This window comes from Triturus cristatus, chromosome 7, assembly GCF_964204655.1.
Source record: "Triturus cristatus chromosome 7, aTriCri1.1, whole genome shotgun sequence".
NCBI lineage: Eukaryota > Metazoa > Chordata > Amphibia > Caudata > Salamandridae > Triturus > Triturus cristatus.
The window spans coordinates 1,010,981,028-1,011,007,191 of NC_140590.1; the positions used below are offsets into that span (position 1 = coordinate 1,010,981,028).

The window sequence follows — 26,164 nt, forward strand, 5'->3', positions numbered from 1 at the left end:
GGACAATCTTTTCCCTGAGGAATGGGAAGTAGACGCCTCAGCAGCCTGAGAACAGTGTCCCTTAGGCGACAAAGCAGTAGGTGAGACAGCAGAAGTGGCAGCTGTCAGAGTCAAAGATAGTTTCTTTTTCTTGAGGAAAGGAGATGGTAACTCCTGCACACTACTGCGCTTAGAGGCTGGTTGAGAACGGCCAGAAAGAAGACTTTCAACATCAGAGAGTGGGTTATCCTTATCCTTCAGTCTCTGTAGCCATAATAACAGGCGGCCTTCTCTGTCCTTTAAAGTTTTTGTAGAAAAGGTTCTACAAAATTTACATTTTGCCACTTCATGGTCTGGGTATAAACAGTAAATACACTTACTGTGTGGGTCCTCAGAAAATAAACGCAGTTTTCCACACGAAGAACATGGTCTAAACAAAGATTTCTTACTAGAAGACATCCTGACTGACAAAAACTGAGCAGAGCTCAGGGAGACTCCCTGTCACACGACGTGCGGTAGAAAATCTTAGGTGAGAGGCTCTGAGGAGAAGGTTCTAGAGAGGGGCTGACGCCTGATTGGCTGGAGTTCGGAGACTTACATAATGACAGAGATAGACTACAAAAGTCTTTTGTCTCTCTCCATTGTATTCCTATGGAGTTTCTCATATAGGTACACTATGGGTGTTTTTACACCTGTATAACGCTAATTATGTGATTATTTATGTATATATTTTGCTATATATATTGCTATTTTATTTACCGTGGAACTCCCACTCCGACGACGGGGAATATTCAAGCATGTGAATCTATGAAAGACACCCTAATACTGGAGAAATAGTGAACCTATATCTCAGTGAGGAGTGCTAACACTTCCTCACCCAGGCTGCAGTAGCAGGCCTGTGGTGTTAGATTTAGTCTGCTTCCCAGGGGTGGCATAATACATGCTTCAGCCCCTGGTAGGCCTGTGAAGTACTTATGCCCTTGGTACCTAAGGTACCATAAACTAGGGGCTTATAAGTTACCACAGTAACCAATCACTAGTGCACCTAATATGCACTCCAAGTTGTTTAGAGAGAACCCAGTTCCCCAGCTCTGGAATCGGCCGCACTAGCCATTCGGCCAAGTCCTCTCCAGACTAATAAGTCTGAATGAATCGGCAGCTCTAGTAATGAGGCAGTTTGCACCAGCACATTTCTCCTGTTAGTGCTGCCTCCTAAGGACAGCCCTGGCACTTTTTATATTGCAAATTAACCACTGTGGGACTCACTTCTGGATTCAGACAGACCACAGGTCCCTCAGGTGGCTCATACAAAAGGGACTAAGAGACTTGATAGAAACCACAGTTTTTTAAAAAATTAATTTTGTAAATCTTTCAGCACACTAGTAGACTGGAAGGTTTTCGGGACAAAGGAATGGTCATAGGAGCCAGCTAGTCACCTCCATGCACCTAGGATCTCAAACAATTACTATTAACAGAGTCCCACCAAACCTAAGCAACCACCGTGACAGTTGTCCTTAAGGGGAGGAAACTGTTATGACCACACACTTACTTCCATGTTGAGTCCCAGAAGGCGCCAAATGCAAAATTTCTCCAGCGTGGACTTTAGTGGGTACGAAGAAAAATTGGGAAAAGTGTACCAATAACATCTAGGAGAATGCCTGCTTATGACAGAGAGATTGGATAACTAGCATAAGGCACGCTACGTAAGTGTTATGTTCTATGGCAGCAAGGCAACCCCGAAAAAGACACAACCAAACATGAAAGAATGCATGTGCTTGCAATACATGCAACTTGCTAAAAGACTAAAATAATGCCAATCCAAAGCACACTTGTGTGCCATTTCTTGAGTGAGGTATACACAAGTGGCAAGATCATGGGTTTACTGAAAAGGCCTTGAAACCTCTCAGATGGCTGCATGAGACTTGGAAATCTCTGCATCCATCTTTGATTTGGGATAGTATACATATCACTTCCAATCAAACTGCGCCTTGCTGGGCAATAGGTGATTTCATAAAGAACATCAACCATACCAAAGAAACTCACCTCTGATGAATCATGGCTGCAGGAACTGATGTCCTCAACCTGGACGAAAAAGAGATAAGTGATTTGCTTATTTCACCCAGAGTGAGCACATGTGCAATAGTGCATCAATAGAGATTAAGAAACTTGATAGAATCCATAGTTTTAAAATAATTTCATAAACCTTTCAGCACACTCACATTCCTGTTTTGAGACTTGAACTGGTATAGAATCCCCAAGGGAACCAAGAAAGGTGCCAGAGTTCAGCTCCTGATTTACGGAAAACTCAGACACAATCTGCAGACTGGCTGATAACCAGTTTGTGAAACAAGCTGAGGAAGTTACGCTCCTTACAGGAAACTACAGAACCAAGATTCGGGGATATGAGTGAAGGATGTACCAAGGAATCGTTGTTAGCTTGAATGATGAATAAAGTACAAAGTCAAAAAAATACTTAATTCGGTTTCATAACCATCAAAGTTACAAAACATCCCTATGATGCATTTACCAAATGTAACTTCAATCAGCATCTTTAATACATAAATATAATAAAAACGTTTAAAATGTGTGAAAGTCATAAAACTTGATTTCAGCAGAGTTCGTAAAAATTACTATTTCATTATACTTATAGCTATTAATAAATATCAGCATACTCCTAAAAATTGATAGTATTAACTAGGCATTAGTCTAGATTGTTAAAATCAAACCCATGAACCAATTTGTATGAAACTCATCAGTATCATATCATGTCCTAGAGTGGTAAAGTGTTCGGAAAAGTGCTATTAGAGAGGATGGTCAAATAGAATTAAAAGTACATATAGTTATATACAAGGTCCATAGGTGCTTAAAATTGATTCCATAAAACAAAGCACACTCTAATGGTAATAAGAATTACGATGATTTCGAAAACACTCTCTCTTTGTCAAGATGTTAAGCAAGAAGTGACTCTCTGAAAAAGTAAACTGGATCACTTGTATCGGTCATCAGTATTCGCTTTGCCTCCGTGGACAAACAAATTGAGCGCACACATCTTCTGCACACACTACAATATTTAGGACACACAAACATAATTTGATCAAGAGTCTCAGGACTCATGCTACAAGCTGGGCATGAATCAGACGAGGAGTTTTTATTCCAGTTTTTACAGAATGATCAAAAGGGCGGATAGTCTATTCTACATCTAATTTAAAAATTCTCAGCCAGGGGTGGTGTTATATTATCCATAGAGCTTTCAAAGGCGGGGGTAGGTTGGAATGCCAAGAGCTGCTCTATAAGGTTCCTCAAAGTACCCCTGGTTATTAAGGTGTTGCCCACAAGAGACCAATCGGTCGATTTTAAGACTTGCTTGTCTGCCTTACAAATTAATTCATATGACTCCCACAGTTTGATCAAGCCCAATGTTTTACACCAGTTACGAAGAAACCTTAAGCAGGGTACCTACAGAGCATGACCCAGTTCTTTTACATCTTTCAGGAACTCTCTATATTCAGTTAATTCCAGAGTTGTCCATTTTCGAATCCAGAATAATAGTGGCATTTAGTGGGCCAGGTCGGGTACCCTTTTCATAAGAATATCAAAATAAAGTGGGACTAGTGGGGTGTTTACAGGGACGACAGCGATGAGTAAAATTATTACTGAAGGTTACTTAATGTTGTGTATCTGATTGCAGCATGCCACCTAAATTCCTCCTAAGCTTACAAGAGAGAGATGAGGGAAGTCAAGATGCAGTGAGTGGCCAGTAGTTGGCCAGTTTATTGTTTTATTCTATCCCATTCACTTGTGTGTTCCTCTGAAGTGAGAAGGAACAAGTTGCTGATTGCGAGGACCACAAAGGGGTGCGTAAGGACAGCTTATTACATTGCTATTCAGGTGGTTCCCTACAGGTTAATGTCAATCTTTTCCGCCTTGATTCTGACAACAAAATGCCCAATACATGTGGTATAGTCATATTGGTGTCCCCCTGCTCCTGGTCTTCTTCCTTCACCACAAGATCATTCTGTGCATTTTGGTGGTGTTCCCCCTCCTGCTCCATTTCCTCCCCTTTTTAGTTGTTTGGTCCTCATGATCCTCATCTTAGTTATGGGTGGGTGAATATTTCATTCCACCAGCGTAATTGGAAAAATGTGGCATCTCTGCGTTACTCTTGTAAGAAAACAAGTTACTTACCTGTAACTACAGTTATCCAGTATTGGTATCTTTCATAGATTCACATGCCTGAATCATTCCCCGTCGCCGAGGCGGGAGTCCCCGGTAAATAAAAAAGTAGTGCCAAAATGTTAGTAGTAGTAGTAGGCCCAAAGAAAAGGCCAAAAGCCTATATCTTAGCAGCCTATCTACCTCCTTATGCAAAAGGAACCAAGAATTTGGTAACAACCAATCAGACACCAGCACCCTTCGAGAACCCTCTCAGCAGAGCCAGTTCTCCTCAGATTTTCGTAGCACAAGTGGGAAGTGAACGTCCCAAATTATATAGAACTGACTCTACGGGGAGGAGGGTGGGTGCATGTGAATCTATGAAAGATACCAATACTGGATAATCTTCAATTTCGAAACATGCAAGCCATAAAGAGGAAACAGCATGTAATGCAATAACATTGAAAATGAAAGCAAATTTTATTGTAACACATTGCATTGTTATACCAAAGATATCCACATCTTACATATTAAAATATGAAAAGGGTACCTGAAGATATCTCAAAGAAACAGATGTCGTAGTACAGCTTGCCCAACTGCTGCATCATCACGATGCGTGGATTGGAGGCAGTAATGTCTTGTAAAAGTGTGGACATTTTTCCATGTCGCAGCACGGCAGATATTTTCTAGAGTCACACCAGCAAACAATGCTGTAGACGCTGCTACTGTTCTCGTGGAATGGGCCTTGGGTTTCCTCAACAAAGGCCTGCGAGCCTTGTCATGGCAGAAAAGTATTGTAGATGCTATCCATCTGGCAATGGTGGACTTTGTAACCGCCTTTCCCAGGGTAGTCTGGCCATAAGCCACGAACAATTGATCGGACTTTCTAAGGTTCTTTGTTTTTAGAAGATAGAATTTAAGACATCTCTTGATATCGAGAGAATGTAAGGCTCGTTCCACTGGAGTAGATGGATTAGGAAAGAAAGTTTTTAATGTCACTGGTTCATTAAGATGAAACTGTGACGGCACCTTAGGGATAAATGTTGGATTAGTTCGGAGGTGCACGTAGTCTTGAGTGAAGTGTAGAAAAGGTTCCTTTATAGTAAATGCCTGAATTTCACTCACTCGTCGAGCTGATGTTAAAGCCAGAAGTAAAGCAACCTTCCAGGTAAGGAATTTGAGCTCAGCCTTGTGAATGGGTTCGAATGGATGCTTCATTAATTGCATTAAGACTGTGTTGAGTTCCCATTCCGGTGGCGGAAGTCTGACCGGAGGAAACTCTCGGAATAGTCCTTTCATGAACTGCTTAATTAAAGAGGATGAACAAAGAGAAGGGCCATGAGCACCCCTTCTGAATCTGGAAAGTGCAGCTAAGTGGACTTTGACTGAAGGGAAAGAAAGTCCAGATCTTGCCAGGTGTAACAAATAAGGGAGGATCTGTTCTGCAGGAGCGTCCACCGGGTGCACCTGGTTTGCTTCACACCAGCAGCAAAACCGTTTCCATTTTAGACGGTAAGTTTTTATCGTGCTGTGGGCTCGTGATTTCGTTAGTATATCCCTACAGTCTTGAGGGATATCCAAGTCCTTAAACTCTAAGAAGTCAGGAGCCATGCGTGTAAATGTAGGGACTGAGGGTCCGGGTGGAGAACCTGACCTCTGTTCCTTGACAGCATCGTGGGCGTCGGGAGAAGACGGATCGGCTGGTCCTGTGATAGCAATAGGAGCTCCTGAAACCAGTATTGGTGTGGCCATCTGGGTGCAATCAAGATGAGACGACAGCCCTCCAACTTCATCTTGCGTATGACCCTCGGTATTAGGGGTATCGGGGGGGAAAGCGTAAGCACAAATCCCTGACCATCGCATGGACAGGGCATTCCCCCTTGAGCCCTGTTGAGGGTATCTGCTGACATAGAAGCGGCATTTCTTGTTCTCCTTTGTGGCGAACAAATCCAGCGGTGGTGTTCCCCAAGCTCTGAATACTCTGAGCACTTGAGCCTGCTCTAGCTCCCATTCGTGGCAATCTGATTGGGATCGGCTGAGTGTGTCCGCTAATGTATTGCAGAGACCTCTGACATGTTCTGCTCTGAGGGTTATGTTGTGGAGTGTGACCCATTCCCACAACTCCTGAGCTTCCGTGGACAGAGTTGCTGATCTTGTTCCTCCTTGTTTGTTCACGTAGAACATGCTGGTGGTATTGTCGGTTCGAATCAGAACCGAAGAACCTGCAATCCTTGGAAGGAAAGCTTGCAGAGACAGGAAAATTGTTCACAATTCCAGACTGTTGATGTGTTTGTTTTTGTACTCTGGAGACCACTTCCCCTGTATCTGTAACTCTTGGAGATGACCTCCCCATCCTTCCATGGAAGCATCGGTAGTGAGGACAAAGTCTGGAATCTTCTGAATGAAAGTGAGCCCTTCTGATAAGTTGGGAATGTGGGACCACCAACTTAGAACGCTCTTCATGCCTGAAGTGACTCTGATGATGTCGTCGAAAGAGCCCATCGCCTGCTGCCACTGAAGGTGTAACTCCTCCTGCAAGGGTCGCATCCGGAGCCGCGCCAGAGGGACGAGGTGTATTGCAGAGGAGCACATTCCTAGGAGCAACGCGAACATCCGGACAGAAACTGACATTCTTTTGGAAATCCGGATTGCTAAGTTTTGCAGACGAACCTGCCGTTCGTGAGATAAGAATGCCTTGCAGCGGACGGTATCTAACAGAGCTCCCAGAAAAGGAAGGATCTGCCTTGGGTGTAATTGAGGCTTGCTCCTGTTGATCGTAAGCCCCAGAGAGTGGAACAGACGAAGAGATGTTGTCACGGCAGTCTTGACTGATCTTTCCGAAGGACCCTTTATTAACCAGTCGTCTAAATACGGGAAGACTTGGATTCCTTGGGATCGTAACGCTGCTGCCACTGGAGCTAGGCACTTCGTAAAGATCCTTGGGGCAGATTTTAACCCAAACGGGAGCACTTTGAACTGGTAATGGGCGCCAGCCACTGTGAAGCGAAGATACTTGCGATGCTTCGGATGTATTGGGATGTGAAAGTAAGCGTCTTCCATATCTAAAGAAGCTAGAAAATCTCCCTCGTTGAGGCAACCTAGAATTTCTGCCAGAGTGACCATGCGAAACCCCTGCTTCTTGAGGAATCTGTTCAGATTGCGAAGGTCTAAGATTGGGCGCCACTCCCCTGATTTCTTCTTGATGAGAAAGAAGCGGGAATAGAAACCCGTCCCCTTTTGAAGTGCAGGAACCTTCTCGATTGCGTTCTTAAGGAGCATCATTAAAGCTTCTTTGAATAGTAAGTGAAGACGAGGGGGAGGGGGTCCCTTGGGTGGTGTGTTGGGTGGCTTGGTGACAAACTCTAAGGTATGACCGTTGTGAACCAGGTCCAGAACCCACTGGTCCGACGTAATTTCCTGCCACTTGCTCACAAAAGTTGAAATTTTCGCACCCACAGGGAGGGGAATAGGAGTGGAAGGCGCCCTGCAGAAATCATTGCTTCCGTGAGGTGTCTCTTCCCTGATTCTGCGATCTTTTTCGTCCACCTTGACGAGAGAAACCAGACGTGTTGGTCTGTCTGTAGGAAGACTGATAAGATTGTCGATACGGAGGCTGGTACCTGTTAGACCTGGCACCTTGGCGTGAGTTTTCCTTCCACTTTTGATGGTGTGCCTCGATTGTTTTTCTGGTGTTGTCCGCTCAGGGCGCTGCGCCACGGCTAATCCGTGCCGCAGCGCAAGTGCTCCCTAAGATAAAGTGTTCATCATTGGTATACATGATTGGTTTATTGGATTCACTGTCAGCCCCCAGTAAAGTGCACCCGGAGTGCCAGGGCTTGTGAATGCCAATGCCGCTAGTGGGCTGCAGCGCTGGTTGCGCCACCCACACCAGCGGCCATGTAAAATGTGTCCTGGGTCTGCCACTGCCGACCCCGCGTGCAGTCCCGTACTGTCACGCTAGCTGGGCAAGTGCACACACTTGCCAGCCCCCAGAACCTTCCCTTAGCCTCATGTTAGTCACCCCTATGGTAGGCCCGCGGGCAGGGTGCGTTGTAGGTGTAAGGTAGGACAGGCCCTGGTTGTGAGGCCTGTCCTAATAGTGAATCACCGCCATCTTCGTGGTTCACTATTGCAAGGCTACCTGTTCCCCTTAGGCCAGATGAGCTGCTGGAATTATTACATCCTATAATCCCAGCAGGCTCAGGGAACATGGTAGAGAGATATGTTTAGTATGCCTGAACTCGGAATGATAAAATACTTAAGTCCGTAATTACTCGCTTAACAATCTCAGCCCGCCTCTGCTGTGCGTGTATCTGACTGTCTGGGCTATGTGAGTGACAGGGCTGGGGGGATGACAGGTAGCGAATGGCAGGAGAGCACCTTGGTGGGAGGTGGGGGTGCCCCTTGGACTCTGAATAGGGCAGTGCTCCACCACCACAAAGCTGGCTCCGCCCCCTGGGGAGCGACTGATGACTCAGCCTGCACCTGGCCCCGGACGGGCGAAGCGCTGTCCACAAGGTGATCCTGAAAGTACTTGTCCCCTGAATGCCGGCTCCACCTCCTGTGGAGCGGCTGATGTGCCTGCCCCTCACACTGAAAGCAGAAGTCAGAGTACCCCCAACAAAGTGCTCAGGACTGAGATCGACTATGCGAAGGCCCCCCTGGCCTGAAAGAACAAAAGAAATGTGGTATAAAAGTAGGAGCCCTGCTCCTTGCAAATCAGAATCCTGTTTACCACAAAGGACCTCTGCCCGACTAGAAGGAGAAGAAGACGCTGAAAGGACTGGCCTGCTGCTTGCCTTGCTGAGAAAGGAGAGGAAAAAGACTTGCTGAAAAGACTTTGCTACTTTGTGCTTGAACATTCTCCAAGGGCTTGATCTGAGCTTGCCCCCTGAACTGAACCCCAGGACTAGTGGGTTCTCTGTGCTTTTGCTCGTCCTCCAAGTCGAGCCGTGTGTGCATCCCGCTGGAAAGAGACAGCGCCCCTCATCGCCCCCTCCTAGGGCCGTGACACTCAGGAGCTTGCCTGCCTTTACCCCGTGAGAGCCCCGCTCCGCCCGGAGCCGCTCTCTGTCCCCGGGCTAGGTTGCCTGCACCCCTGTCATCGCCTGCCACTGGAGTGCGCTGAACGCGCTGTCACCCCTCCCGCCGGAATCCGTCCGACGACTGTGATCTACGCCGGGTCAACCAGCTGCACTGACCGTGCCCTGTGACCCCGCTTCGCTATCCCCGGACATCTCAGGCCGCGCCGCCCCCGCTGTGGAGACCCCCGCTGCACCGCCGTGCTAAGGGTCGCTGGCCACGCCTGCCTGCTGCATACACCCGCTGATTGAGGATCCAAAGACACTACCCCGAAGCCGAGAGTCGCTCCGATCTGGGTAACTCTCTCCTCGCAACAGTGCTACAGGAATTCCAGTTTCGGGCTCGGGGCCCGCACCGCCTTACTTCCCCGTTAAGCCTCACCGCACGCCCGTCTCACCGCCGCTGCCCGGGAGCCACCGGGAGGAGCTGTGCACGGCGCGCGCGCGCCCACGACCGATGTGTGAGCCGCGGTAGGCCGGAACGTAAGTCAAAGACTGGAATCTCCCATGTGACATTGAAAAGAGACTAAAGAAGCATCCGCTTAAAGAACCGTTTACCTGCTTGATAATCTGGTGGCATAGAAACAACGTTACTGGTCTTGTGATAAATCTGCATAACTATTTTTATATAAAGAACCGTATTTTCACATACCTAAGCCTGGTGTCCGTTTCTGGGGGGATTAATGTATTTACTGTGTGTGTGATTATAATTGCTTAACCAACAACGCCTGGAGAATCGCCTTGGCTGCTCACGCCACGCACCTAGAGGGTGAGCAAGGGTCATTCCCAAGGGGTTATCCTTTGCCCTGACGTGGAGGAGAGGGTCACTGCTTGACACAAGGACATCCTTGCGCCAATCAGAGATCCCCGTCTCTAACATTGTTGGCAGCGGCTGGGATTTCGGATTTGCATTTGGAATTTGCATACAGTGAATTATTAATCACCAGATAGTGAGAGCAGACCAAGTAACGCAGCCACAGGTTTTTTTTCATTTGTGAACCGTTGAGACATCTGCCATTACTGCAGCCATGCCTGGCTCACTTCCTGCTGGAAGAGCACTCTCTGTGATTTCTGGAATGGATGAGGTGGATTGGGAGAAACTGGAGGACTGCACCGTGGAGCAATTGAAAGGCTACAGTGTGAAATTCAGAGTTCCCCATACTGGATTCAGGAAGAAGAACCAGTACCTCAAGGCGTTGAGAGCCTGGAAAGAGTCAAGAGACCCACAGAATGCGGGGGACATCGTTCCGCCCGACCACTTTGTGGAGCCCACCAGAGGCCTGTCCCCAGAAGAGCTGGCGGACAGGGCAGCAGACAGGGCGCATGCAATGGAGATGGCAAAGTTGGCAGGACAAATGGAAATGGAGAAGCAGAAGTTGGCCTTGGAGGCACAACAACGCCAAATGGATCATGATCTGAAAGTGAAGGAGTTGGAGCTGAAGGCGAAAAGTTTGGAAACCGCTCCTTCTGGTGGCAGCACTCCACCGGTGCAGGTAGAGTCCAAGGTGTACATCCCCAAAGATGTAGTTAAGGAGTATTTTAGGAAGGATGACATAGGGCAGTGGTTTAGGGCCTACGAGGTAGCCATGTCTTCACACCGGGTCCCTGAGAAAGACTGGGGAGCGGGGTTGTGGGGAAGGTTCCTTGCGGAAGGGCGTGACACACTGTTAGATTTGCCCCTAGAGATCCAGACCTCATACCCCCATATGAAGGAAGCTTTAATGACCAGGTATGGGTTAACTCCTGAGCTATATAGACAGAGGTTCAGGGAGACTAAGAAGATCCCTGAGAGTACGTATGTGGAGTATGTAACTTTTTTCTGCAGAGCACTGGATGGTTGGGTGAAGGGTAGCAAGGTGAATGATTATCAAGGGCTGCTTGATTTAATTGCATGGGAGCACTTGTCCAGTCAATGTTTTCCTGAGCTACGCCAGCACCTGATTGATAGCAAGCTGTCCAACCCGAGGAAGCTCGCTGAGGAGGCGGACCGCTGGCTCAGCACCAGGGTCCACAAGGGTCAAGTGGGAGACTCCGCCAAAGGTGGGCAGGGTCCCCAGCAGAAGAGTGGGGGGGACAAGGGTAAACAAAAGGGGTTCCAAAAAGGCCCCCAAAGTAATCCCCAAGGGAACCAGCAGAAGGGTTCTCAGCCTCCCCCACCCCCGCAGCAGAACGGGGCCCCGGCAGGTAGGCCTGTTCCAAAGGGGCCCTTCAATTGTTATAAATGTGGTGAACCGGGTCACATTGCCTCTGATCCTAAGTGTCGCCTGTTTGGTAAGACAGCACCCACTGGTGCTCCCCCCCGGCAAGTAGCTAATGTTAATTTTGGGGAGGAGGTAGCAGTCCAGGGGGGTGGGGGTCCTGCGCATATGACCCTAGTCTCGCTAGGAGACAGTGAGATGGTCCCTGAAACCTACTTACCCTCTAACACTAAGAAATATGGGCAAGTAGTGACCATCAATGGAAAGAAGGTTGAGGCTCTTAGAGATACAGGAGCCAGCGTGACCTCGGTGAGGCAACACCTGGTGTCTCAAGAGCAGATTGTACCCAATGCCTACTGTAGGGTTGTCAATGCTGACAACCTGGAGAGTCGTTGTCCAATGGCTCAAGTTCCCTTTGAGTGGGGGGAGGTCTCTGGTACTTTACAAGTCGCTGTGAGAACTGACATGCCTGTAGATTGTCTGCTAGGGAACGACCTGGAGAGCTCCCCTTGGGAAAAGGTGGAGAAGACCACGCATCTGAGGATGGTGGGTCTACCCGACTGGGCGTGCGTGACCACCCGGTCCATGGCAGCCAGTAGGGGTGTTGAGAGGGTCCTGGAGCCTGAGGGAGAGGTCCAGGAACCGGCCTTAGGGAGAAGGCGCAGGAGGCGCGGGAAACCGGCCCCCGAAGTTCCCACGGCCCAGGAGGAAGCAGACCCTGAGGGGGATGCCCTGGAGCCTACCGGGGAACAGATTGCCGAACTGGGAGACCTGCCTGAGCTGACCCATTGGCAGCAAGAAGGAGGTCCCTCCAGGGAGGAATTCTGCAGGGAGCAGAAAGAATGCGCTTCTCTCGTGGGTATGCGGCAGCAGGCTGCAGACCAGGCCAATGGTGTTCAGGCCAAGACACACTACGTGTACTGGGAGAGTGACCTCCTGTATTCAGAGCCTAAGGCTGCTGAACCTGGGTCAGCCCGTGTGCTGGTGGTACCCCAGAAGTTCAGAACCTTCCTACTGGGGCTGGCTCATGATGTGCCTTTAGTAGGACATTTGGGGATGGACAAGACCTATGACAGGCTTGTCACCCACTTTTACTGGCCCCAAATGCATAAGAATTCAGATTCCTACTGCCGAACCTGTCAGACTTGCCAGGCAAGTGGTAAGAGCGGAGGGAAGCACAAGGCTCCTCTGCAGCCCTTCCCCGTGGTCGGTACGCCATTCCAGCGAGTGGGTATTGATATTGTGGGGCCTCTGGACCCCAAGACAGCCCTGGGCAACAGGTTCATCCTGGTCTTGGTGGACCATGCCACCCGGTACCCTGAAGCCATCCCTCTGAGGACAGTGACGGCCCCCGTGGTGGGACGAGCACTGATGGGAATTTTCTCCCGAGTGGGATTCCCTCTAGAGGTGGTGAGCGACAGGGGGACCAATTTCATATCCACATATATGAAATCCCTGTGGAAGGAGTGTGGGGTAACTTACAAGTTCACCACTCCTTACCACCCCCAAGGAAATGGGTTGGTTGAGAGATTCAACCGAACCCTCAAAGGCATGATCATGGGCCTAGACGGTCCAATGAGGCGTAAGTGGGACGTCCTCTTGCCATGCCTGCTCTTCGCTTACCGAGAGGTGCCACAGAAGTCTCTAGGGTTCAGCCCCTTTGAGCTTCTGTATGGTCACCCGGTAAGAGGACCTCTGAGTTTGGTAAAGGAAGGCTGGGAGCAATCTCCCAGGAAACCTCCCCAGAATGTATACAGTTACATGCTGGCCTTCCGAAACCAGACTAGGCGTTTCAGGCAACTTGCTGGGGCAAATCTGGAAGCCAGCCAGGAGGAGATGAAGCAGTGGTACGACCGGAATGCCACTCTGGTAGAGCTTCAACCTGGACAAAAGGTGTGGGTCTTGGCCCCAGTGGAGCCTTGTGCACTTCAGGATAAGTGGACAGGTCCATTTGAGGTTGTGGAGCGCAAAAGTCCTATCACCTACTTGGTGGACATGCAGTCTCCCAGGAACCCTTTGAGGGTCCTACATGTTAACTGCCTTAAGCCCCACTTAGAGAGGACCGAAGTGGGCATGCTGCTGGCCACTGATGATGGGATGGAAGAGGAGACCAAGCCTCTTCCTGACCTCTTAGTAGCCTCTGAGAAAGATGGGTCAGTGGATGGAGTTAACCTCTCACCCACCCTGACGCCCGAACAACAGGAAGATTGCCGCCACTTGCTGGGGCAGTTTCCCGATAGGTTCTCCCTGGTTCCTGGTGTCACAGATTGGTGCGTCCATGATGTGGACACAGGTGACAGCTTACCTGTGAAGCACAAGGCTTACAGGGTAACTGACAGGGTCAGAGCTTGCATCAAGGAGGAGGTCTCCAAAATGCTTGCGCTAGGGGTGGTTGAGTCCTCCAGCAATCCTTGGTCCAGCCCCGTGGTCTTGGTCCCCAAAGCTGCTGCGCCGGGAGCCACACCTGAACTCCGGTTCTGTGTGGACTACAGAGGACTCAATTCAGTAACTAAGACTGACGCGCACCCCATCCCCAGAGCTGATGAGCTCATTGATCGGCTAGGGGCTGCCCGGTTCCTCAGCACGTTTGATTTACCGTCTGGGTACTGGCAGATCGCCTTGACCGATGGGGCCAAAGAGAGGTCAGCATTCTCTACACCAGATGGGCACTTCCAGTTCCGGGTCATGCCATTTGGGATGAAAAATGCCCCTGCCACCTTTCAGAGGTTGGTCAACCAGGTACTGGTTGGGCTGGATGCGTTCAGTGCCGCCTACCTGGATGACATTGCAGCGTTCAGTGCCACCTGGCCCGAACACCTGCGCCACCTCTGGGAAGTGTTGATGGCTCTTTCGCCGAGCAGGCCTCACGATCAAGGCAAGCAAGTGCCAGATCGGGCAGGGTTCCGTGGTGTACTTGGGACACCAAGTGGGGAGTGGCAAGGTGGCACCATTGCAACCCAAAATTGAGACCATCCTGGCTTGGGAGCCCCCCAAGACGCAGACCGCAGTGAGGGCCTTCCTGGGGCTAACTGGGTACTACAGGAGGTTTGTCAAGGGCTATGGAACGATTGTTGCCCCCTTGACAGAGCTGACTTCCAAGAAGCAGCCCAGGAACGTGATCTGGACTGACACCTGTCAGAAAGCTTTCGACACCCTGAAGACTGCCATGTGCACGGCGCCCGTGCTCTTGGCCCCTGACTTCTCCAAGGAATTCCTAGTGCAGACAGACGCTTCAGAGCATGGTGTAGGGGCTGTTCTCTCACAGATGACTGAGGAGGGCTGGGACCAACCCGTAGCCTTCATCAGTAGGAGGTTACTTCCACGGGAAAGTAGGTGGAGTGCAATTGAGCGAGAAGCATTTGCTGTGGTCTGGGCGCTGAAGAAGCTAAGACCCTACTTGTTTAGGTCTCACTTCCGAGTTCAGACCGACCACAGGCCCCTCAGATGGTTGATGCAAATGAGGGGTGAGAACCCGAAACTGTTGAGGTGGTCCATCTCCCTACAGGGTATGGACTTTACGGTGGAACACCGTCCTGGCACAGATCACGCCAACGCTGACGGTCTGTCCAGGTATTTCCGCCTTAGTGACGAGGAACCCCCTGGGCAAGGGTAGTTCTCCCCACCTTTCAGCTGGAGGGGACACGTGTTAGACCTGGCACCTTGGCGTGAGTTTCCCTTCCACTTTTGATGGTGTGCCTCGATTGTTTTTCTGGTGTTGTCCGCTCAGGGCGCTGCGCCACGGCTAATCCGTGCCGCAGCGCAAGTGCTCCCTAAGATAAAGTGTTCATCATTGGTATACATGATTGGTTTATTTGAATCACTGTCAGCCCCCAGTAAAGTGCACCCGGAGTGCCAGGGCTTGTGAATGCCAATGCCGCTAGTGGGCTGCAGCGCTGGTTGCGCCACCCACACCAGCGGCCATGTAAAATGTGTCCTGGGTCTGCCACTGCCGACCCCGCGTGCAGTCCCGTACTGTCACGCTAGCTGGGCAAGTGCACACACTTGCCAGCCCCCAGAACCTTCCCTTAGCCTCATGTTAGTCACCCCTATGGTAGGCCCGCGGGCAGGGTGCGTTGTAGGTGTAAGGTAGGACAGGCCCTGGTTGTGAGGCCTGTCCTAATAGTGAATCACCGCCATCTTCGTGGTTCACTATTGCAAGGCTACCTGTTCCCCTTAGGCCAGATGAGCTGCTGGAATTATTACATCCTATAATCCCAGCAGGCTCAGGGAACATGGTAGAGAGATATGTTTAGTATGCCTGAACTCGGAATGATAAAATACTTCTTGTAGTCAAGTTTATTTTACTATCCTGGGTTTGTAAATACGACTTTTTAGAAAGTCCGTATTTACTCGCTTAACCATCTCAGCCCGCCTCTGCTGTGCGTGTATCTGACTGTCTGGGCTATGTGAGTGACAGGGCTGGGGGGATGACAGGTAGCGAATGGCAGGAGAGCACCTTGGTGGGAGGTGGGGGTGCCCCTTGGACTCTGAATAGGGCAGTGCTCCACCACCACAAAGCTGGCTCCGCCCCCTGGGGAGCGACTGATGACTCAGCCTGCACCTGGCCCCGGACGGGCGAAGCGCTGTCCACAAGGTGATCCTGAAAGTACTTGTCCCCTGAATGCCGGCTCCACCTCCTGTGGAGCGGCTGATGTGCCTGCCCCTCACACTGAAAGCAGAAGTCAGAGTACCCCCAACAAAGTGCTCAGGACTGAGATCGACTATGCGAAGGCCCCCCTGGCCTGAAAGAACAAAAGAAATGTGGTATAAAAGTAGGAGCCCTGCTCCTTGCAAATCAGAATCCTGTTTACCACAAAGGACCTCTGCCCGACTAGAAGGAGAAGAAGACGCTGGAAGGACTGGCCTGCTGCTTGCCTTGCTGAGAAAGGAGAGGAAAAAGACTTGCTGAAAAGACTTTGCTACTTTGCGCTTGAACAATCTCCAAGGGCTTGATCTGAGCTTGCCCCCTGAACTGAACCCCAGGACTAGTGGGTTCTCTGTGCTTTTGCTCGTCCTCCAAGTCGAGCCGTGTGTGCATCCCGCTGGAAAGAGACTGCGCCCCTCATCGCCCCCTCCTAGGGCCGTGACACTCAGGAGCTTGCCTGCCTTTACCCCGTGAGAGCCCCGCTCCGCCCGGAGCCGCTCTCTGTCCCCGGGCTAGGTTGCCTGCACCCCTGTCATCGCCTGCCACTGGAGTGCGCTGAACGCGCTGTTACCCCTCCCGCCGGAATCCGTCCGACGACTGTGATCTACGCCGGGTCAACCAGCTGCACTGACCGTGCCCTGTGACCCCGCTTCGCTATCCCCGGACATCTCAGGCCACGCCGCCCCCGCTGTGGAGACCCCCCCTGCACCGCCGTGCTAAGGGTCGGTGGCCGCGCCTGCCTGCTGCATACACCCGCTGATTGAGGATCCAAAGACACTACCCCGAAGCCGAGAGTCGCTCCGATTTGGGTAACTCTCTCCTTGCAACAGTGCTACAGGAATTCCAGTATCGGGCTCGGGGCCCGCACCGCCTTACTTCCCCGTTAAGCCTCACCGCACGCCCGTCTCACCGCCGCTGCCCGGGAGCCACCGGGAGGAGCTGTGCACGGCGCGCGCGCGCCCACGACCGATGTGTGAGCCGCGGTAGGCCGGAACGTAAGTCAAAGACTGGAATCTCCCATGTGACATTGAAAAGAGACTAAAGAAGCATCCGCTTAAAGAACCGTTGACCTGCTTGATAATCTGATGGCATAGAAACAACGTTACTGGTCTTGTGATAAATCTGCATAACTATTTTTATATAAAGAACCGTATTTTCACATACCTAAGCCTGGTGTCCGTTTCTGGGGGGATTAATGTATTTACTGTGTGTGTGATTATAATTGCTTAACCAACAACGCCTGGAGAATCGCCTTGGCTGCTCACGCCACGCACCTAGAGGGTGAGCAAGGGTCATTCCCAAGGGGTTATCCTTTGCCCTGACGTGGAGGAGAGGGTCACTGCTTGACACAAGGACATCCTTGCGCCAATCAGAGATCCCCGTCTCTAACAGTACCTATTCTGTTGGGTATGATAATTCCCTCTGGATGAAAATCCACGGCCTCTTGCTCCTCTGAAGGTACCTCTTTTGTATTGCAAGGAGCCCAATGATCTTGCAGTATCAGTATCGGTTTTAATTGCTTGGAGTGCGTCATCTATATGTTTTCCAAGCAATGATTCGCCATCATAGGCCATGTCCAATATTTTTGTCTGGACTTCTGGTCTGAACGTGGTAGCCTTAAGCCAACCCTGGCGCCTGAGAACCGCAGCCCCAGCCAACTGGCGAAAGTTAGTATTCGCAATATCCAGAGCGCAGTCGATAGTCTCTGAGGCTGCACGCTCACCCTCCAACAAAATCTTTCGAGCCTCTTGTCTGTTGTCCTCTGGGATGAGGTCGATAAAGCCTGCCATTTCTGACCACATTTGGCGGTCTTAACGCCCTATTATCGCTAGGGAGTTTGCTGCCCTGATGGAAGCAGCTGCCATAGTTGAACATTTTTTCCCAATTAGATCCAGTCGGCGTCCTTCCCTATCCGGTGGTGTAGTGACCGGTGCTGCCGGATTCTTAGACTTTTGTTGGGCTGCCTGAGATATAACCGAGTCTGGACGCGGTTGGCCAATGAGACAGGAGGGACTGTTGGCTGGAGCACGGTATTTTTTGTCAATCCGTGGAAGCACCGCTGGCACTGATGCTGGGTTTTTCATGATTTTAACTCCTTCCTTCCAAATATAGTCAATTATAGGGATAGCTCACGTAACCTTTCTTGACTCTTCTTTAAAGTCATGCAGAAAACAGTCAGACTGCTCAATGGTTACCGGCAAGTAGAACCTGGTCGCAGCGCGCTGCATAAGGTTATGGAACCCCCCTATATCTTCCGGGGGCGAATCAGATGGTAGAGGGGTAGGTGGCGAAGGCATAGGGATTATATAAGAATCCCAAGGGTCTGCTGGGTCTGGCAGCTCGCCCTCTTCGAATTCCTCCTCCGAGGTTGAATCTTGACCTTGACGCGGGTCCTGTGGAGGATCAGGCAGTTGAGGCATTGGGGCTGGATCCTCAGGCAAAGGCAATGGGTCCGGCTGTGGCGCAGTCTGCAGAACCTGTGGAAGGATTGGCTGCGGTGGAAAACGCTGCTTATAATCTGCAAGCATGGCTTGCAGGTCTTGAATTAACGTAGGAGGCAGTTGTGACATCTCGCTCCGACGAGATTGTTTGTAGCAAGGTCTATGATGCGGAACGACTATGTCTTCCTGATAGTAATGCCCTTGATAGTTATCTTCTTCCTCATCATCATGCTCTTCCTGACATTTGATGTGCAGTTCCGAAGGATGGCGAGCAATCCCAAAGGGCCCTTCGTCCTCGTCATCCTCATCATCTTCATCCTCACACTGCACATATGTTTCCAGGAGATGCGAGGGAGTAAGGGGTGATATGTTACTACATTCCTGCCTCAGACTTTAGTTGAAAAGTCCTGGTGGAAATTGGAGTGGAATGAGCGAGCGTCGACGGGATCATCGTCGACGGGATCTTCGCCGTCGACGGGATCTTCGCCGTCGGCGGGGTCTTCGCCGTCGACGGGGTCTTCGCCGTCGACGGGGTCTTCGCCGTCGACGGGGTCTTCGTCGACGAGCTCAACGTCGACGGGTCCTTCGACGATGGAATCTTCGTTGACGAGCTCTTCGCCGACGGGCTCGACGTCGACGGGATCTTTGACAATGGAATCTTCGACGACGAGCTCTTCGTTGACGAGCTCGACAGGCTTTTAAGTGGCGTAATCGTCGTCGATGGTACTGCTGCCTTCGTCGACAAGGACTTCGTCGACGACACCTCGACTACAAGCTTTTTTGTGAGGATAGTAATCCTCGTAGACAGAATAGGAGAGGTAATTGCCGTCGTCGTGATGGTGTCCGTCATTGAAGAAGCAGACGAGGTGACAGAAACCGAAGATTGAGAGAAAGCCAGAGATTTTGAAAGGCTTTTACTCACAGAGGAGAGTGCGCTTCAGAAGTAGAATGATGAGATTTCTGACGCTTCTTCCCCTCACTGGAAGAGCTGTCCTGCGATCTAGCTCTCTTGCTAGAAGTAGAGGCTCTGTCATCCTCCTCAGCCGAAGAGGATTTAAGCCACAAAAGCACTCTCGCCTCCCTATCCCTAAGAGTTTTTGTAGGGAAGGTGCGACAAATCTTGCAATCTCTTGCCTCATGTTTAGGGTAGAGGCAGTAGATGCGGGCCACATGTTGATCATCAACATGGACTCTCTTCTTGGCGCAGGTCTTGCAGGACTTAAACAAAGCCTTCTTGTCTGACATGCTGAAGCAAGTTGAAACAAAACTGAGTGGCACTCAGGGAGACTCCCTTCCTAACGACGTGCGGTGAAAATCTGAGGAGAACTGGCTCTGCTGAGAGGGTTCTAGAAGGGTGCTGGTGTCTGATTGGTTGTTACCAAATTCTTGGTTCCTTTTGCATAAGGAGGTAGATAGGCTGCTAAGATATAGGCTTTTGGCCTTTTCTTTGGGCCTACTACTACTACTAACATTTTGGCACTACTTTTTTATTTACCGGGGACTCCCTCCTCGGCGACGGGGAATGATTCAGGCATGTGAATCTATGAAAGATACCCCAATACTGGATAACAAGGGAATCCGCATTACTCTTGTAATGCGTAGTTTTGGCCTAATCCTGCCAGTTGCCGCGTGGCGGAATCTCCTCACTCAAGGCACCAGAAATGCAAGTGAGATTTGGTTTCCCCTAGCCCTGTTTTCTAACATGGACGGTCAAAAGCAGTCGTGGTCAGTGGACTGCTTTTTGATTAAATTTGCTGTAGCTCGAGTAGATTTTCTACTGGAGCAGCAGCAAAAACAACTCACATGGCTGCACACTCTAGTCCACTTGATGGTGCTGTCTGCACTGATTTTTCAGAACTGCTCGCGCTACTGGCACTAAATTGCAGCGAGAGCAGTATTACATGCAAATTCCCATCTGTTGGTGGAACTCTAGAATCTTGCAGAGTTTTTCTATAACTCCGTAGAATGAAACTCCCTGAGTTCCACCCACTCCTTATCCTAGTCCTGTTCCAACTAGTTTTGTCACCCTGTAAGTGGTTTCCTGAATCTGGTGCTCCTGGTTCTAGGCCTTCCTGACCCTTTTCTTCCTGGTCCTGCTCCTGGCCCTTCCTTATATTAGCCCATCCTGGGCATCCTGATGCTACTACTACTGATTCTTACCTTGATCATGCTGGTCTGCTCGGTCCTTCTCCACCTAACGCTATTGTCCTGGTTCTCTTAGATCTGGCACTCATAGTCTTCCTGGTCTGGCTCATCCTGACTCTCCTGGTTCTGGTCCCTGTCTTTGGTGTCCATCTGGCACTGCGTCCACGGGTCCTGGTCCTCCTTATTAGGTCTTTTTGGGCTTGGCCTATTCACTATGGTCCTGGTCTGGTCCCATTGTTCCTTGTGGCTCTGGTTTTCCCGGTCCCCCTGATCGTCACCAGCCTGGTCCTCATACCTCAGTTCCTGGTCCTCCTGCTTCACTTGGGACTTCAAGTCCCAGGTCCCATTGGTTGTTACCACTCTGGCCCTCCCAGCCCTGCTCCAATTCCTGCTTATTCTGATCCTTCTAATCCACCTAATCCTTCCCGTCTGGTCTCTGCTCCTTATGGCCCTGTTCCACCTGCTCCTGACCTGACTAGTTCTCCTGTTCCTCTTCCAACTTGTCCTCCTGATACTTCTGGCCCTAGTCCTCCGGCTCCTTGTCATCCTGATTCTGTAGTAACTTGCACACTTGGGGCCGGATTTAGATCGTAGCGGATTGGGGCCCATCATCGCTATTCCATCAGATTCTCCATCCACCTTCTAAGTAGTACTCCTGCTCTATTTAGATGCTGGTGAGTCAATGGAGGAAAGTCAGTCAGAGAGCCTCCGTCAGATTTTTCCTCCTGCGTCGACAGTGCCATAGACAACAAGCACTGGCATAGCCAATAGGTCTCGCCTTTGGGGTCTTATAAGTGTTTAACCAGAGCTATTGACTTTGCCAATGTCTTCAAGCTGTGCTGTAGAAAAGTGTGGCTGCTGTGCAGCATGCTGAAATATTATAATAAAAAAGTGTCAGAAGCATTTTTGTTACCTTATATATGACCAAGAAGGCATTAAGTACAGCTGAACGACCATATTAAACAAGCATTGGCATAGCCAATAGGTCTCGCCTTTGGGACCTTATAAGTGTTTAGCCATGCAACAGTTGCATAACTATTTAGTTATGCAACTGTTGCATGGCTAAACACTTATAAGGTCCCAAAAGCGAGACCTATTGGCTATGCCAAGCGGCCGCGAAAGTGAAAGTATTTGCGGACAAGCGCGGCACGCGGGCCCGCGCACGAACACTGTACCTCTAGGCTGGCTTGGTAGCACTTTTTGGAGCCCTCTCAAAAAGTCTCGGCAGACCAGCGCATGCGCTGGGTCAGGCGAGACCTAACGAAGTATTTACAATAAAAAAATTCAGTTTTCTTTTGTTCTTGCAGTGCTGGCAACTTGTTTCTGCCTGTTCCAATGGTTGTTTGTTTAAGCTTTTTTTGAGGGGGCATAAACAATCGGAGGGGGAAGGTTGGGAACTAGTACCTGTAGGAGAGTAGGGTCTGCTTTCTATGTTCACCCCCACTTTTTGCTTTTGCTTTATTGGTTTTCGACTTAGATGTGGCTGTGGGCCTGCTAATCAGGCCCACAGCCCTGCTGTTCTCTCTCTAAATTGATACTATGTACTTTAGGTGCATAACCCATTTGGATAGGATCACCTTATTGGCCCCTGTACAGTGTACCTTAGGTACCCAGGGCATAGGTGTACCTTAGGCCTACCAGGGGCTGCAGCATGTATTATGCCACCCCTGGCCTGGCCTTCCATTATGACACAACTGGCTGATCACTCAGCTGGGGCAAGGTCGTGTAATCACTCCTTGCTTAGGTGTAGTATTCCTGTACCTAACTTACATATAGACACATGTGTACCTATCAGCCACTCCTATGGCAGGCCTTAACAATCCTAGAGGCAGAGTGCTTGGTAACATGTGAGATGGTGCTCTAGCATGAGCTGAGCCTGTCTGCAGCTTTCGGAACCTTGTCCTTATAGCTGTTCTATGATATAGCCTACCATATACTCTTAAAGTGCCTTATAATCTTAAACGGTTATGGTAACTATGGTTTGGCTTTATCAAAACATGTCGTGTAAGGTGTCTAACACTTTGGAATAATACCCCCATCCCATTTCTGGGGATGAGGATATTATCCCTCCCTTCTAGAGGGAGAAGACATGTTGTAACCTACTTACCCGGTTAAAGTTAACCAGAGCCCCAGCATCACAAAATGGATGCTGCTGCCACAGACACAAGTCTGACCTCCTGCTGCTGGGAGTGATCCCGGCAAGGGAGGCTTGGACAATAGGTTTCCTGCCTTGGGAGGTGCGAGCACCACCCCAGACAGGCCTTAGTGTATTGGGGCAGGAAGGGATGAAAAGAATGAGACATGCCTGGGGCACACAAGGTGTCCCGTGCATAGTCCTGTTCAAACCGGTGCTGGGGCACTCCAGCCCCAGTCCTGGCGCGAAACTGGACAAAGGGAAGGGGGTGTAACCACCTCCATCCCAGGTCCCACCCATAAGGCGTGACCTAGCAGGCAACCCAGCCCCCCAGATTAGTATAAGAGTGGTAGCTGGGCCCCAGGAGATTAGATTATCCGGAACCTGCAACTTGAACAGAAACTCTGGACCTTCGACATTCGACGAAAGAAGAAGACTGAAGAATCTCCCTTGCGGCCAAGGAGTGGCTACCCTGTGCAAACAGGCACCATCAAGAGACTACCCTTTGCTTTGCTGAAGTTCTACGAGGGACCAACTGCAGAGCCCGACCAGAGCCTGGACTTCCAGACTTCTCCGACCCTGATCCACATCCACAGCCGAGCTGAGATCCGTGGAGGCGACGAGAGACGTGGGACCGGCTACCTGGGAAAAGTGGCGAGTATCTTCCAGCGCAGCTGCTGAGGCACCCTCGAAGTTGTGCACCGGGGATTGAGAAGCCCCAACCCAAAGCACCATCTGCACCGAAGATCAGCCCCCCACACTCCACGAGTCCTGCGTGGGGCCCTTCTGCATTTTCCTGCTTGCCGCGTCTGTCCGGTTGCTTGCCCGTTGGCTAGCGGCCTTTGTGACGACACACCTTGAAATCTTCACTGCTGGTTTGGCTCCTCCAGACTGGCTCCCGCTTCTTTGCAAAAGAGAAGCACCCCAGACCTTCCTGGTCTGCACCAGAAGCAAGTCCTCCGTTCTTCGTGGGTTCCGCTTGCCAAGGCTTGGTGAGTCCTAGTTCGACTTGGACGCCGCCGACAGCAAGAGCCTTCGTGGGACAGCTCGCCTCCTGGTCCTGGTCGTCCTCGACGTCTCCTGGTACCCGTGGCTGCAGCGACAAGCTTCACCTTTCACCTGCAAGTCTTCACGACATCGCCTGGTTCCTTCCTGGTTCCACGTGGTCACTGGCTAGTGACCTTGACTCTGTCCCTTCTGCTTGCAGGTTTCTTCTCTTCTTGATCCCAGCCTTGGGATCCACCGGACACTCTTCACTGACTGCCTGTCAGCATCTTTCTTCAGGCATCCATAGGAGTCGACGACGAAAACGACGCATCTTCACCCCTATGCACCCGCAGCCCGTGGGCTAGGTAACTTGGGTCCTTCGGTGCTCACAAGGGTAGTGACTATCCTAGGGTCTAGTTTCCGAGTCTCGACTCTCTAGCTGCTTCAGAAGTGTCCTTAAACTGTTAATTTCTAACTGCTAGTAATTCCATTGACTTTTACGCATTACGCGTGAGTGTTTCCAATCTGCACCTGAATCCCGTGGGCCTCCCACTTCCTAACTGTTGCTAGTGTAGTGTAGCCCCAGCGATTCCCTAGGCCTATCCTATTTCCGTGACAGTGGTCCTTATACCACTTCTTTAGTATATGGTTTGCGTGGCCCCTAGGGCCTAACTGTATTACTTACCTGTGTGACTTAATGTATGCTTAAATAAGACTGTGTTGTACTTACCTCTAATCTCATAAAGAGTGCTGAGGGTTTGACTAGAATAAATACACTTTATTTTATATATATATCTGTTGTGGTGTCCTTTCATTTGGTATTCAAGGGATTATATATGGTATCACAGCTGGCTTCACATGCCATTCAGAGTTTAGCCTAAGACTGCTCTTGTCCATGCTACCACTAGGATAGCTGGTCTATAAGGTTGACTTTACAACCAATCACCATAAGGGTTGTTTGGACTGATACAAGGTGTACACTAGAACTAGTGACATCATACATCAGGCCAACTTCTCACATTGGTGGCAGCGGTGGGATCTGAGCTTGCTGTTGTAATACCATTGTAATCTTGAGATACTAAATTGAAAGATCACACAGATATTGTTTAGGTACATATAACATAGATTACATTACTTAAGTCCTACTGGACTTAGTGGTTGTAGGTTGAAGGGAGTAACACACCCTGACTACAACTACCAGAGAGGTTTAGTAGAAACAACTAGTGTAGGTAGGTGCACACACCACACCCTCACTAGATCATGTCTCTGGGAGGAGATCAAGTAGATGCTCTCTCAGGAGGGGCAGGTCGGACGAAGACCCCCTCTAGATATGATACCCTAACTTTTCAGGAGATGAGACAATTGTGTACCTCCAGAAAGATAAAACAGGGTGCAAACCCTACCCTCCTTCAGCTAGTACAACTCCTAGAGGAGTATGATACTTTTAGGGCCTCACAGGCCAGTACCCTAGGTACAAAGGAGGGTCTACCCACCACAGATGAGTCAGAAGGGACTTCAGATGAAGAGGTAGACAGCCAGGGCCAAGTAGGAAGACTTAGCCAGGCTAACCTAGGGTTACATGGGAGTTTGCATGGGGTCCCCCCATACAGACCCCCAAGTGGGCTTACCCAGAGAAGCAGGAGAGACAGATCCCCTTCAAGGGAATCTATCCACTCCCATGTCTCTAGCATCTCTAATGCTTCCTCTCACAGGGGAATGACTTCCCCTGAGAGAAAGGAGCATGAAGCCAGAATGAGGGAAGCTAATCTGAGGATTCAGAGGGAAGAACTTGCCCTTGCCAAGGAGAAGCTTGCTCTGGCTAGAGAGCAAAAGTTAAGTGGGTCAGAACCCACTGGTGGCAGCAATATCCCTAAGGATAGAGACAGGCACTATGATAATAGAAACCTGAGCAAGATTGTCCCTCCCTACAAGTGTGGGGATGACATCCACAAATGGATAACTGCTTTGGAGAGAGCTTGCAAAGTACAGCAGGTACCCCAAAGTCAGTGGGCAGCTATCTTGTGGCTCTCCTTCTCTGAGAAGGGTAGAGACAAGCTCCTCACAGTTAGTGATGAGGATGCAGACAATTACACTGTCCTGAAGAGTGTTCTAATTGATGGGTTAAAGAAAGATGGCCAAAAGAAACCATGGTGCAACTATTGTAAGTCCAACTCACATTGGTTTAGTGAATGCACCAAAAAGGATAAGCCCCCAGCCACCATTGCCCCTAAGGCAACTGTACCCCCTAGTCCAGCTGTAAGTGGTGGTTCCCAGCAAAAGGGTGTAGTAGGGTTAACCCTGGGAACAGAGGAGGATTCTGGCCTAGTCAGGATACCTACTCAGGCTGTTCTGATCTGTGATGGGGACTTAGCTTTGTCCTCTACTGTAGGCCCCAGTAACCT

General features: G+C 50.1%; 1 protein-coding gene across 5 annotated transcripts in view; it reads right to left on the reverse strand.

Moving 5' to 3' along the window:
• LOC146811006 (uncharacterized) overlaps positions 1 to 26,164 on the reverse strand; it is a 1,023,327-nt gene that overhangs the window by 913,610 nt on the left and 83,553 nt on the right. For all 5 annotated transcript variants that reach the window (XR_014965768.1, XM_085614480.1, XM_085614477.1 and 2 more), the window contains exon 2: positions 2,023 to 2,061. The gene's annotated coding sequence lies outside the window, so the exon portion shown is untranslated. The remainder of the gene's footprint in view (positions 1 to 2,022; positions 2,062 to 26,164) is intronic.